Below are 15,276 nucleotides of genomic sequence, written 5' to 3'. Positions count from 1 at the left end.
AAAGGATGCAGGTAGCGGTAACATCCCTGCCTGCATCTAGTGATCATCGCCGTGTGTGTGCCTTATATGTACACACTGTCCATCGCTATTAATCAATGATTTGTCTGAGAGCCAGATGCAGCCATAAAAAGAGCCACATATGGCTCCCGAGCCATAGGTTCCCTACCCCTGTTTTAGGAGATACAGTGTTATGCCGAAATGACCTGTAAGGAGTCATAGGTGCGAAGAAAAGACACGGATGACCATCCAGGAACATCATTACAAGTGTGACTGGCAGCACTGCCCAGTCCTGAGCCTGGGTGCCTTCTCCCACCGTAGGCCGAACCGGGGTGTGTTCTCTCACCCTTTACCGGCCTGGGTCAGAAGTTATCTTATGAAGATGTACTTGTCCTATGGGACATAAGTTAAGCCTGGTGTGGTCAGGCCAATGTGACTTTTCTCCAATCCCTAGATCTAAGAAGATCATCACTCATCATTATTTGTATGCAGCGTTCACAGTTTTTTCTTATTTTTGTTTAATTCTGAATCTACCAGACTCTAAAAGAACATCATGGTTATATCATTACTGTCCTGCATAACCGTTTGATGATCTCGACGGGTGGTTGATCTTCATAACGAGAACCTATTTTCTCTGTGTTAAAGAAAATCTACCATTTGTTTTTATGCATTGTGAACCAAACATACCCTGAGGATGCTGTAGTGACACTGATAAAATTCATGGGGGATGGTGCAGCAATTGATTTCTTCTGCCTGTCAGGGACAACACGGTGATTATAGCATTCTCTGAAGCAGTGCATAATTGGGTTAAGAGGAGAAGCGCCAGGGCAACCACAGGAGCAATAATTTTATAATATTTTTTTCAGCAAAACCACTCAGTTCAGGGATCAAGATGTGTTCCAGTGTACACAATGTATGCACCAGTGTAGCTACAGCATTCTCAAGGTATGTTTGGTTCATAATGCATAAAAGCAAATGATAGATTCCCTTTAATGTAGCTGGTGTCTTCATACTGGTCTTGGCTTGTCTGGTCTTGGCTTGTAATTAATGGGGTTTTGTCCCCTGTAGTCACCAGAAGTGGGGTTTCATGTTCCCCAAATCAATAGAGCGTATGTCAAGTAACTCCCCTGTGTAGTGGTTTGAGCTGAACTTCTGATTCTGTACATTGTGTAGATTCAGATCTGAAGAGGGAACCATATTCTCTGATCACTGTGGGGTTGGGTGTTAGGTCTCCACCTAGCGCATAATGCTTATCAGTATGAAAAATTCAGGATAGGGCCTAACTCGCTGATTGGTTGGGGCCTCAGTGATGAGACCCCCGCAGATCACAAAGACGAGGGGTCCGATGGGGTCCTAGTTACCTCAGTTGGACCCCTCGTCGGTCCGGGAGAGTAGTGGAGCAGGCGGCCGCGCATGAGCATTTTGCTCCATTCATCTCTATGGAGCTGAAGGAGAGCACCGAGCGCGGTGCTCGGGAATTTCCCTCGGCTCCATTGAGACGTATAGAGCAGAACGGTAATGTGGATAGGGCCTAAGTTGATTTGTGGGAAAACCCCTTTAACGTGCACCCCGGATATAGGGACATTGGTGCTCTTTAGGTGCTTTGGACTTGCAGTCTAGTGGATAATTTATCCAAACCCTACAGCACATTGTGAAGAATGAAATTCTCGTCTTGAAATTCCCCCTGGTCAGACACCAGTTAGACACCAGACATAATGACATGAACTTTTTGCAGGTTTGTTGGGAGGTTCACCTTTTCCGGTTGCCCGGCATATTTGCAGAAGACACATTACAAGGTGTCTCCTGTATCTTGCAGACTGATACAAAGACACAAATATGAGGAATAGCAACTACTGGTTACATACAAGAGACGTTCTTTAGGTTTGTACTGGAGTTGAATTTAAATGATGGAACATTTGATAATTGTGATTCCAGGCAATTTTTTTTTTTTTTGTGACAATTGGTTTTTTGTGTCGTCATGGGAACAATGATTATCAATAAAGCTTTATTACAGACACCTTATAGCTGATAATTGCAGCCTGGGACTGTCTGTATTCTGTATTGTCTTTGTTTACATGGGAACCCCTTTTAGTTTTGATGCTGGAATTGTGGACAAGTGGAATTGTCTACTTTGGTGATTAAATATTGTTATATAGTTATTCTTTTTAGTGTATCATCCGGTTACATTGTGATGCTCCCGGATCTTCTGATTTAATATGACTTTACGGTGTCATTGCAATTGCAGAACAAAAATCCTAGTTGGCTTTTTCTGCCCCATCCCCTCGGCGCACCAGATTTGGGGTCCTTCTTTGTTGTCGTGTGATAGTAAAGAACAAGCCGCCTCTACCGGTTACACAAACTCTGCCTGTTCTTCAAGAGCATTCAGCTCTGATAAAGATGCTTTGAATCCGACTTCAATAGTCGGGTATTCAGGCCTGAGACTTGTAATCCCTTCCATTGTATACCATGAGACCAAATTTTCTTCCCAGTTGTCGGGATCATTTTTTTTTGATGATGTGTAAAACTAGCCATAGATGTGACTATTCTCATTAGCCGGCCACCCGTGAATGATTGCCTCTAGAACATAATAATTATACTTAACCATTAGTTCCAGTTGTAGGAATTGAGTGCTGCTGATCGGGCCTCAGGTCAGATCCGCTCTCAGGTTTTGCCCTCTGGCTCGTGATCAGTCACTTCAAGAAATAGGTGTACAGCAAGGGTGCTTAATTTAAGGTCCAATGCAGGTGGTCATGATCAATTTCGGGAAACTTTCTTTATATTTCAGTAATAGGTGTGGACATAGGGGGAGATTTATCACAAGTTTCTGAGGTGAAGCTGTTCTAGTTGACCATGGCAACCAATCAGAGCTCAGCTTTAATTTTATAAACAGCTGTGGGGAAATGGAAGCTGAGCTCTGATTGGTTGCTATGGGCTTATGATAGACTTATGATAAATTTCCGCCATAGAGTCACGGTTGGTTACGTGAATCACTATGAAGCGGTGATTGGTTTCCACTATTTAAATGGCTGTACTTTTGCTGCAGAGTTTCCATAGTCAAATGAATTTAGATGCTGTCAGTGCAGACATTCTCACTGCTTCTGGAACAACATTTACAATGTGAGACTGTATGTAAATATAATGCAGGATATCAAATACCTCCAGGTTGCACAGTCATCTGGGTTTGTTCAGTGTTTGGTTGCCTTGGGGTCTGTTCACACAGACAAAGTCAAATTGTGTATTTTCATTTTCACGAGTGACACAGCTGCAGTTTTGCAAAAAGAAAAACCAAACATTGCGTTTCACCTTGAAACTTTTCGTAGCACTAGGAATTGAGCTTTAAAAAAGAGCGATGGCCGAAGTCCAGAGATAGTTGTGTGCAAATTGATATACTACAGGACAGTGGTGGCGAACCTATGGCACGGGTGCCAGAGGTGGCACTTGGAGCCCTTTCTGTGGGCACTCAGGCCATCGCCCCAATTTCACCAAACAGGACCACATCCACCAAATCTTCCTGCAGTCCCAAGCAACTTAAGAGATGCTGCTCTCAGTGCTATTTTAAAGCGACACTTCACTAGCTGAATTGCGGGAAAAGTGAGAAGGTGTGGACAGAACTGCATTGTCTTTGGAGGTCATCCTGCTGGACCCACCATTCTTCCTGGAGAGAAGCTACAATGATGGTCTGAATTTGCCCACCTGCTTTCAACTGCACTGATGGCCTTAGGAGAACCAATACAATTAAATGATGTTATAGAACAGGTAGCAATAAGTTACTGCTTGAAATTCCATGCTGGCACTTCATGGTAAATAAGTGGATTTTGGTTGTAGTTTGGGCACTCGGTCTCTAATAGGTTTGCCATCACTGCTATAGGACTTGTACTGAAGAACCCTGAGGAGGGCGCTGTATTGGATAAATAAGAAGCTTCTTTGTCACATCTCCTGCTTTTTTTACCTACCAGAATCATGGGGTTTATTTACTGACCACCTTTGCTTGAAGTTAATGTCAGGTTGCTGGGGGTCTGAGACCCTGCATCCCCATTAGCTGTTTGAAGAGAACCGCAGCCCCTTCCTACCTACCTACCTGCATACAAGATGTGCAGAACTTTGGTCTGCAAACCATGGAGCGTTATATGAGGGTCCTCTGACCGCAAACAGTCCCGTGGATAGTTATTTGCAGGCCGACATCGGCAGAAGATGAGTGGGTGGAAGCTGTTGGAGCTTGGCACCGACTGACCGCAACGCGAGAGCTGGAACGCCGGTAGGGGGTAAGTAATGGTTTGTTGTTTTTATCAGCCCTACACAGCCTGCCTGCTAAGTTTTTTAAAATAATTGGACAACCCCTTTTATATGGCCGTAGGCTTTAAGTGAGGGCTGACGTTTCTACACCCCTCACCGGAAGCACCACTCAAAAAATCAGCCGTATAAAATGGCTCATCTGCCGAGAATACGGATTCATAAAACTTCACAGTGAAGGATAGTCTGGCAGACCCCATGTACATTTAACTATGTCGGCCGATTCCCCCATTGTATTTGGCCACCTTTTATGTTATGTAACCTCCAAAATGACTTCGACCTTGTGGTGTGAACTTAGAGACTATGAGATTCTGCCCTAGATAATTTTAGTTCTGGTAGAGCGTTATTTGTGGCTACTATGAACGTAAAGGAAATCCACTGCTTAGCTTGTGGTAGATTAACCCTTGACACTGCTCGTTGGCTCCCATCATTGTAATTACAATTGAGGGAGAAGTGCTGCTGGGGGTTGTAATGGCCAAAGCACCTCTGGTTACACCCCCTGGATGACCTGGGCTTGGTTTGCATAAAAATAAAGTTAAACGGAACCTGTCACCAGGGACCTCATTTTCACTTTTATTTCCAAAATAGAGATAATAAACTTTGTAATATACTTTTTTTTTTTACCAAAAAGTTTTTGTGTCCTATTTTTACTCCCTTTTCTGCAGTTCTGAAGTCTGTATATAGCAGATAGATGAGGAGAGGACAATAAAGATTAACTCCTTACAAACCTTGAGAATATTTCACTTGATAATTCAGTTCTGTAAGGAGATAACTCCTTCAATGAGTAGACTTGTGTCAATAGAAAAGTTAGCAACGTCTCCTTAGCTAGGGGCTGAGAGAGACCTGGATATCATGGGTTATGGGGGAAAACATTTAATTCTTATAAGTTGGACTTGATAGACTCGCTGCTTTATCCATTCTTATTTACTATGATACAGGAGAAAAATATATGGAGACTCCCTGCCAAGAACAGCAAAAAAGGGAGAAACTGGACAAGACCCTGTGTTTTCCTTTAATAAAGTGTATTAAAATGTTTACTATTATCTTCACTGTGCATTTCTGAATGAAACTGTTTCAAATATTTAGTTAGCTTTGAAGGAAACCGGTCATCAGAAATTACCTAATAAACCTCTAATAGTATGTTGCCAAGCAGCTGAACACTTTCCAGGTGATGTTTCTTTCATCCAGAAAATCAAGTGACATGTAAACTGGTTGTATAAGTAAAGAAGTGGGGTGATGTTAACACTGAAGTCAAGCTCTCTCTTCCACAGAAAGCTCCCTTCACAGTAATTGATGGTCCTGCATCCTATTCAGATCTCCTAAAGTCCGGTACATGATGTCAATCACAGAAAAAGAGGTGATCACAGCTCCCCACCTTGACTTCAGTGTTAAACTCTCCGCCTCCTTGACTTTATACAACCAATTTACACCTCGCTTCAAAATTGATTTTCTAGATGATGCCACCGCACTGGGCCATGAAAGAAACCAAAACTAGAAGGTGTTGCTCTCTTGTGTGATATACCGGTAGTGCTTTATTAGGCCAATTTTTGGTGAAGGGTTCCCTTTAAACTGTATTTAGAAATTGCGATTTCTGATACTTGGTAATTATAACCATCGTTAGATTATTTTTTCATCCTCTATATTCTCTACTGATGACTGCGGCAACTCCGTAGAAATAGTGTTATGCTCCAAATCAGATGCACAAAAAGAGAAGGTTTTATTCAGCGACAAAAGCTAACAAAATATAAATAAAGTACAAAATGTGGTAATATCAGGAATCACCATCAAAATGACATGGGATTTGGTGTTCCTGATGTTCTCTGCAGTTTATAAATTACTTTCTCTTTCATCACCTTTAATTCTGGAATATAAATGAATGCAACACATGGCAGTCATAATACTCACTACACCCTGTGATAAATTATTTAAAGGATATAAATTATAAAATGGGGACCATTCCAAGGGGATTCCACTGTACTAGCAGCACAGAGGTTCTCTGAAAACCTGAAAATTTTGAATAGCTTTAAAGGACTTGTGATGGTCCATTTTTATTCTGGAAGTTTGCTGTTATAAGGCTTACAAGTCTGTTAAAGGGAATCTACCATTAAAATCAAACATAGATAAACCACTATCAGATACAGACACCGTGACTGTGGTAATCTTCTTATTTATTATACATGGCCGTTTCGTTGTAATGTCAACTTTTAAAATTATGCTAATCAGCTTGAATGTCTTTGGGGGTGGTACTTGAGCACGTCTCGCTGCCTGGATCTATGAGTAGGGCCACGTTCAGATGACCATCGTGGGGACTAATATCTGATCGCAAATGTCCCCATAGAAGCCTGTGGTGGTACAATGTGCTCAACTTACCATTGCAGCAAAAAAAGATAGATCCTGCTCTATCTTTGGGTGTAAGAACGGTGGTGCAGTGCTGTTTCATATAGAGAGGGGAGGGCTCAGCAGCGCTCATCCATCCTCTTCTCCTGCGCGCTGCATGTCTGACAGGTGCTGAGGTGGCATGAGGTTTATGTTATGTAGGACTGCGTGTCTGGCGGGTGCTGAGGTGGCAGGTGTGTGTTACGTGGGACTGCATGTCTGGTGCTGAGGTGGCATGAGGTATATGTTACGTAGGACTGCGTGTCTGGCGGGTGCTGAGGTGGCAGGTGTGTGTTACGTGGGACTGCATGTCTGGTGCTGAGGTGGCATGAGGTATATGTTACGTAGGACTGCGTGTCTGGCGGGTGCTGAGGTGGCAGGTGTGTGTTACGTGGGACTGCATGTCTGGTGCTGAGGTGGCATGAGGTATATGTTACATGGGACTGCGTGTCTGGCGGGTGCTGAGGTGGCATGAGGTATATGTTACGTGGGACTGCGTGTCTGGCGGATGCTGAGGTGGCATGAGGTGTATGTGAAACAGGACTGCATCCAATTTGTGCTCCTTGTGCCTAGCCAGAAGTTCTGGGGGAGGTAACAGGAACCGCTTCAACCAATGAGTGGCCTCCTAGGACCATGGGACAAGCAGCTCCCTATGGATCAGAGTGAGATTTTCAAGAATAATGTAGTTTAGGAAGTAAAGCAGTGTTCACACAACTACCATAAAAGTCTGTTGTCTTTGACAAGAAGAGTAGGGCAGTGCTGTACTTTGTCTTTCTGTTCTGGACTAAACTATGCGCTATGCATCATGAGAGATTATTATTATAATTACCTGCCCCTGAGCTGTGCCGGTATCTGCAGAAGATCCCATAGGCTGAATCCCTAGTGGTTATCCGTAATTATGATATGTTGAGTAAGGATTGGGTTTTCTTTAGTACAACCCCTTTAAATGAATGTCTTCAGAGGCATACACCACTTTTTTTTCCCATTCATCTGTGGCATTTATTTTGAGAAGAAATGGCTATTTCCTCAGTAAGGAATCTGCTGAATGGGTGTATTTTGTGCCTTGTCCACCAATCGGAGCAGAGTTTACACTAGCACTAGCTTCCCGCTTTCTGATTATCCCCTGGAGTCTACTTGGGAGCATAACATTGACTTCCACATTCTTGTTTCATTTCACACGTGAAGCAAAAAGTGTTTGTTTTTTTTCCTTGAGAAATTGTGTAATTCGGCCATTAGTTGTTGGTGTACACATCTATTATGTCTGCAATGGATCTCGCTGTAAAAGGGGCCACTTGGCAGGAGAGGAGCTGACTTTACCAGTTTTTTTTTTTTTTTGGAAATCAACCATCAGGTTTTATGACAAATATTTGGTAACCTAGAGCTATGTGCCAGGCTTCCCCATCCCGGTATTCCTGTGCATGAGGATACTGCAATAACCAGTGATGGTCCAGTGATAACATGTTCAGTCCAGGAAATCTCACCAGCACATGGAGCGAGATTCAATGACTAGACTTGCTTGTAGACCCCTCATGGTGGGAGTTTGACCAAAAACTGGTAAAACCTATTGACTCGAGTATAAGCCTAGTGTGGGAAATGCATTGGTCACAGCCTCCAGCCAGTATGTAGCTGTCCAGCACCCTGCCCCCCAGTAAATAGCCTGCCAGCCCCTGCCCCCCCCCCCAGTATAAAGCATGGCAACCCTTGCAGTATATATCCCCCAAGTATATAGCTGGCCAGCCCCATCCCCGAGTATACCAAGCCTATAAAAAAAAAAAAATAACACTGTACTCGTCTTTCCGACACCCCCCGCAGGTCCTATTCTAGCTTTGGGTGCTTCGACTCAGTCTTCGGGTTTCTCTTTGGGTCCCGGCCCGCGCACACACCAATGTCAGCTGCTTGCCAACGGCATTGTGTGCGCCATCAGCATTACTTAGGGACCTGAATAGGAGCCGTCGGACCTGGAGCACCCAAAGCAAGAATAGGACCTGCGGGGGACAACGAGAAGATGAGAACAGTGTTAATTTTTTATAGATGTCTAGCAACCAGAAGTGTACAGTGGCACATGTGTAGATGCATGTGGAGAACCGGGCGGCAGGCTCTGGTTCATCTCCGATTGTCTGGGTGCACATTCAGACGGATTCTGACCACAGGCGCCTATGGATTACGTCCGCAGGGGGATAGAACATAGCCAGGACTCTATAACCATTGTAAAGTGAACTATAACATCATTTTTTTTATTCTGTGAAAGCTATTTCTAATATAAAATCTGGCAGTGTATCTATTATGCTCTGGAAGGGGGGAGGGAGCAAAAAAGGAATCTCCTGGTGACAGGATTGTAAATAATATGCACCTGTGTGTTTTATCATTTATTTTTTAATGAATCGGTGCTGATCTAAAACATTTTTTTTGTGTGCGTTTTTATACTTTTTCTTTCTCTCAATTTCTTCAAATGAATTTTTCTATTTTTTTTTTTTAATAGTCAAAAAGAAGTATGTAACAAATAGGAAATGCCTGGTTTGCTGCTCTTGAGCGTTGCGCTGGTGGGGGACATATACTTTTCACCATCTCCTCTAGAAATATTCACGAGGGCTATCTTATCAAGAGAAGCTGGCAGAGCCGGCGATCAATGCTGTATTGTGTTCCAGGTTTTCCTGAGGATGTGTTTAATGCTGACAGAAAATAGCTGAGCCGTAGGAACAGTTGTGGGAATTCTATTTTGAGCGTTCGGGGTCTGGATATAAAAGTGTGGAGGAGGGAACAAAGCTGATGGGATTTACCATGTGTCCCGAGCCATCAATGTGCACTCTGAATAGCCGGCAGCGGCTGGAAAACAGGACTATTGAAAATGTGCCACACTGGAAGTGGCCGGGGAGTAGCTCTAATTTTGGAGGTTGTAGCGCTGAGTTGTGTTGGCGTACGTATCCGTTACATATTGTTATTGACTTTGTATAGCAACCAATGTTTTCTCCTGTATCCCGGTGATAGGACTCGTTCTACAGGAAATACTTCAGTCTTGTCTGGTAAATGACACGGTGCCACAAGGACATATGCTTTATTTTGGAACTGTATATACATATGGCCGACAACGACAGTGATTGGACAAATACATATTATGTGGCATCATTTAAATTGAAAACTTTTTATTTTTTGGAGGCGGGGGGAGGTTGTCTGACAACAAGTTTTGTCGACGGGTTCCGAACCAGAATAATTCTAACTAAAACTTTGGGTTATAGAACAGCAGCTCTGGGAGTGGAAGCTCTGCTGCAGTAACTCAGTTTGGCCACTGCACGGTGGATGGAGCTCGCAGCTTCTGCCTTGTACACAGTTTAGTTCCTGCTCTATAGGCAGCTGAGTATCGCTGATGGAGACGAGTGTTTCATCCTACAGTAGCTCAACATTTCCTTTAAGGTGATATGATTGGTTGCTATATGAATATTTAGATTTACTAAACTATGTCTAAATGTAGACCAGGTCCTGTTATTCTGGAACCAACAGCTGAGAAGAGGAGATTAGCCAAATGAAGTTGCTGTTCACATTTGTGTTTCCAAAGTGTGATGTTAACGTGGTGTATGTGTGTGTAAACATTGTCATGCATTTGTATTGTTAACACATACATCAACAGTTGTGTTCCGTAGACACAAATGTTAACAGCAATGTAATTAGCTAAATTAGACATGTCCTATATTTTCCCCGTTTATGGAGCAGTACGGTGCCGCATGTGTGCGCCCATTGCCGTTGATGGGCGACGCAAGTGAGCCCCCCACGGTCGTGTGTATGAAGCCTATAATGGGGGAGGTCAGAAGTGTCTGAGAGCAAAACTATTCTAGTTGCTTGTGGTCACCAATTCAGTGCTCAGCTTTAATTCTAAAAAACTGCTGTGGGGAAATGAAATCTGAGCTCTGATTGGTTGCCGTGAACAACTAAAATAGATTTGCTCTTGGACACCTCTGCTAAATGTCCCCCATTGTGATTGCATTATATTTACATAGCATTAACATCAGGTGCAGCCATGTTTTTGCAAACACATTGTTAACGCAATGTAAACACAAAATCAACGTAGCTTTAGGTTCGGCAACACAGAAACATGTTCACCCATGGATAACTGACCCGATTATTGCTGGTCTGACCCCACAGACTGAACACATTGCACAGTGCGGGAGTGTGCTGGCCGGCCGAACCTCAACTCCGGGACTGTATCAGTGTTGGTGGTGCAGTTTGGTCGCCAGACAGGGAGTCCTAGCATCATATTTCTGTATAATGCAAGGACCCTCCTTCTGTGCAATTTGTGCAGTCTGTTAGATCGGACCAGTGTACGGCTCTGTTTCCACGGACTGAACATGTTTAGTGTACTGCCGGTCTTACCACGAGCCCCCCTCCAGACAGAAGGTATTGCGGGCTCCAGAAATGTCAGTGTAAGTCGGCACCAGACCAGAAGTAAAGGTTCTAAAACAGCAGGTCCTGTCCTGGGCTGAGGCTGTATTAATGGTATGTGCGCTGTATGGAGATGAGTGACGGTAGTGATGAGATCTTGTGACTGCACATGGTGCACCTTGATACACACCAGGTCATGTCAGCGTCTCCCAGTGAGTGATTGTGTAAGCGGTGTGCGTCACTGGGACTTCTGGAAAGTGAAAGCTTAGCGACGTGATTATTATTTTTTCCTCTTTGTTATTTACCTCTTAATGTTCTACAGCTTATGATACAGTGCATCTAGTGGCAGGGGTATGTTATACACTGTTATTAAGGTGACATACTTGGGGTACTTTCACATGTTCTCATTTGACATTGATTTAAATCCTTGTGCTTTTAATATAGGTAAATATATTACATATACATTATATACCGGGATTGCAGCCCAGGCGGAGCATCAGTGCTCCATTTGTTAGGGACCCTGGATCTTGTGATCGCTGGGGATCCCAGAGGTCAGACCCTGAGTAATAAGAGACTTGCCATCTTTACTGTATACAGGCGATCCCCTACTTAAGAACACCCGACTTACAGACGACCCCTAGTTACAAACGGAGCTCTGGTAATTGGTAATTTACTGTACTTTAGTCCTAGAGTACAATAAACAGCTATAACAGTTATCAGAGGTGTCTGTAATTAAGCTTTATTACTAATCCTGGTTCTTATGACAACCCAACATTTTTAAAATCCAATTGTCACAGAGACCAAAAAACATTTGTCTAGGGTTACATTGATAAAATATACAGTTCTGACTTACATACAAATTCAACTTAATAACAAACCTACAGAACCTATCTTGTACGTAACCCGGGGACTGCCTGTAATGGTAATAATTGTACTAAGCGGACAGTCCCCTCCAATTCTATGGAATTGTCACTTTTAGGCTACATTCACACACATGTATGGGGGACGTATTTACACTTCTATGGGCTCAAGGCACCGTACCGCTCTGTAGCCCGTAGAAAGATAGGACTTGTCCTATCTTTCTACGTGATACGGCGCCGTGTGCTGTATATGCCTGTGGAGAGGGGCGGGGGTGAGCAGCGCTCATCCCCTGCTCCTCTCCGCAGCGCTGATGTATGCCTGCTGTACTATGGTACGGCGGGCATACATCGTGTGAATGTAGCCTTACAGAGTAATCATTAAAGTCAAATTACTGCCAATTTCCTATTGGTTGGGAAATGTAAAGTTAGACTTTCACACGTTGCGTTTAGTCTCAGTTCACACTTGCGTCTGGTGTTTGTTACATTCTACATCTTGGGGGGGGGGGGGGGCGTTATAGCAGGTGAACAGAAAGTCTCCGTTATAATCGTACATTATAATGATTAGATTATATTATAATAATAAGACGCAGGATATTTCTTTTTCTTCATAACGGAAGGGGCAACAGAATGAGCCTTACATTGAAATTATATTGTGTTAGTATTGTCTTTACATAATGTTTATATTAATACATTGTTAGGCTACATTAACATGATGTATGCCCCCATACATCGGCATTGGGGAGAGGAGGAGGGGATGAGCACCACTCACTCCCGCCTCTCTCCATAGTGATATATGGCCGCGGCACCGTATTACGGGGAAAGATAGGACATGTCCTATCTTTCTCCTGGCTACGGAATGTAGGGCGCCGTGAGCCCATTGCCGTGTATGGATATATGCCGGCTGTATATATGCCCCCCATACGTTGGTGTGAATATAGCTTTAATTGTAACGTGAAGACAAGGTAGCGGCAGTGTGTGAACAAAGCCTACGCCTGTCTAGCTTTAAACCTCCTTATTGTTGGCTTATATTACACCCAAAAATCACCTAATATTTTGGCACAGGGGCATTATTAATGGTAATACTAAGGAATGTGTTCATTTGCGGCCCTTGTCATCAGTGTGTGAGGTCCCCAAGGACCTGCACCAAAATTAGTAGCCCGGGCATTCTGCTCTCTCTTATATGGGGGCTGTGTAAACCACAGCTGTATGTATAAGGACATTGATATACATTGAATTCCATAGTATGTTGAAACAATGGCTAGGACATGCCAAAAACATTTGTCTGCATGTAGCCTTAGGTTGTGTTCACACATTGCCTTTATGTAGCGCAGTGTTAAAATAATTTTAAGATGATGGTAAACAATACATGAATTTAGGCACATTGATAACACAACAATGGAAGTGTAATGTGTGAACATGGCCTAAGGCAAAGTCCCTCTTCTCTATGTCACCAGCCAAGCCTTAAAGGAAATTTACCATAAAAATCCATCACAATTAAAGGGACACACTTACTCATAGATCCAGGCACTGTGACTGTGGTAATCTTCTTATATGTGTTATCCATGGCCTTCTTCTAAAATCAACTTTATACTAAAATGCTAATGAGTCTTGCAGGCTTTGGGGGTGTTACCAGAGCCCCTGCATGTTCCAGCTTCACAGGCAGAGGGAGGAGGAAGTTCTGAGGGAGCAGTGTAACACACTGTGTAGATACGATATGCAGGGACTCTGGTAACCTCCTCAGTAGCCCTTCAGGCTCATTACCAAATTAAAATTACCATGTTAAAGGTTGATTTTAGAACTAAGGAGGCCATATTTGTGTGCTCACACATGCGAGTTACAATATAAGCATATATACAATTTAACCATATAGCAACATACGGCATAATACAGTATACATACACCCCATACTCAGTATTCCCCAAAATTGTAAATATATCACAGATACAGCATATATAAATCACATATATGTAGTTTACATGTTATGTTGTACAATGGGGGCCCCCCTGACACCGTGGACCCCATAGCTACTAAGGCTGCTATCCCTGTAGTTACGTCCCTGAAGGAGGCCATGGATAACTAACAAATATAAGAAGATTACCACAGTCAATGGGGAAGATTTATCAGATGTAAAACTATTCTAGTTGCCCAAGGAAACCAATCAGAACTCTGCTTTAATTTTCTAAACATCTGTGGGAAAATGAAAGCTGAGCTGTGATTGGTTGCCATGGGTAATTAGAGCAGTTCTGCTCTAAGAGACTTTTGATAAATCTCCCCCAATGTGCCTGGATCTATAAGTGTCCCTGGTTTATCATACATGATTTTGATGGTAGATTTCCCAGAGATGAGCGGAGCGCTCTGCAAGCTCCGTCAGCTGCATAGAGATGAATGGAGCAGAACATGAATGTGTGGCTGTCCGCTCCATTCATCTCTGGGAGCACCACAGGGTCTGACAGAGCTACCTTGGACCCCTCGTTCTAGTGTTCTGTGTGACTCCCGTCACTGAGCCCCCCCCCCACCTAACAGCAAGTTAAGCCCTATCCCCTTTAAATGTCTAAACCACTTTTTGTTGCAAACTTGTTGATAAATATGCCGTATTGATCCTAAAAATTGTGTTTAACAGATGCACCATTTTATATATTAACCCCTTAACGCTCTGCGCCGTAGCTCTACGGCGCAGAGGTATAAGGGATGTATGAAGAGGGCTCACGGGCTGAGTCCTCTTCATACAGAGGTGGGGGTTTTTGCATTTTGCACAAAACCCCCACCGCTAATAACCGCGGTCGGTGCTTGCACCGATCGCGGCTATTAACCCCCTAAACGCCGCCGGCAAAGTCGCCGGCGGCGTTTAAAAGACGGCGGCGCGTGGGCGCCGCCATCTTTTTTTCGATCGCCACGCCCCCGAACGTCATCGGGGGGCGGCGATCAGTTGCCATGGTAGCCTCGTGTCTTCTTTTGACACGAGGCTATCTGGCAGCTGCATATTCGTTACAATGAGCCAGTGGCTCATTGTAATGAATGTGCTGCAAAAATGCCATATATTGCAATACAGAAGTATTGCAGTATATGGTAGCAGCGATCTGACTATCTAGGGTTAATGTACCCTAGATGGTCTAAAAGATAGTGAAAAAAAAAAGAAAAAAAAAAGTTTAAAAAATAAAAAAAATTAATAAAATATTAAAAGTTCAAATCACCCCCCTTTCCCTAGAACGGATATAAAACATAACAAACAGTAAAAATCACAGACATATTAGGTATCGCCGCGTCCCAAAATGCCCGATCTATCAAAATATAAAAACGGTTACGGCCGGCGGTGACCTCCGAGGCGGGAAATGGCGCCCAAATGTCCGAAATGCGACTTTTACACCTTTTTACATAACATAAA

General features: G+C 43.4%; 1 protein-coding gene across 2 annotated transcripts in view; it reads left to right on the top strand.

The window, feature by feature from the left end:
- Window positions 1-15,276, top strand: part of ATF7 (activating transcription factor 7) — a 57,024-nt gene that overhangs the window by 4,028 nt on the left and 37,720 nt on the right. The window lies entirely within an intron of this gene.

The sequence above is a fragment of the Engystomops pustulosus genome, chromosome 2 (genome assembly GCF_040894005.1).
Source record: "Engystomops pustulosus chromosome 2, aEngPut4.maternal, whole genome shotgun sequence".
NCBI lineage: Eukaryota > Metazoa > Chordata > Amphibia > Anura > Leptodactylidae > Engystomops > Engystomops pustulosus.
This window is presented reverse-complemented; position numbering and strand designations above follow the sequence as displayed.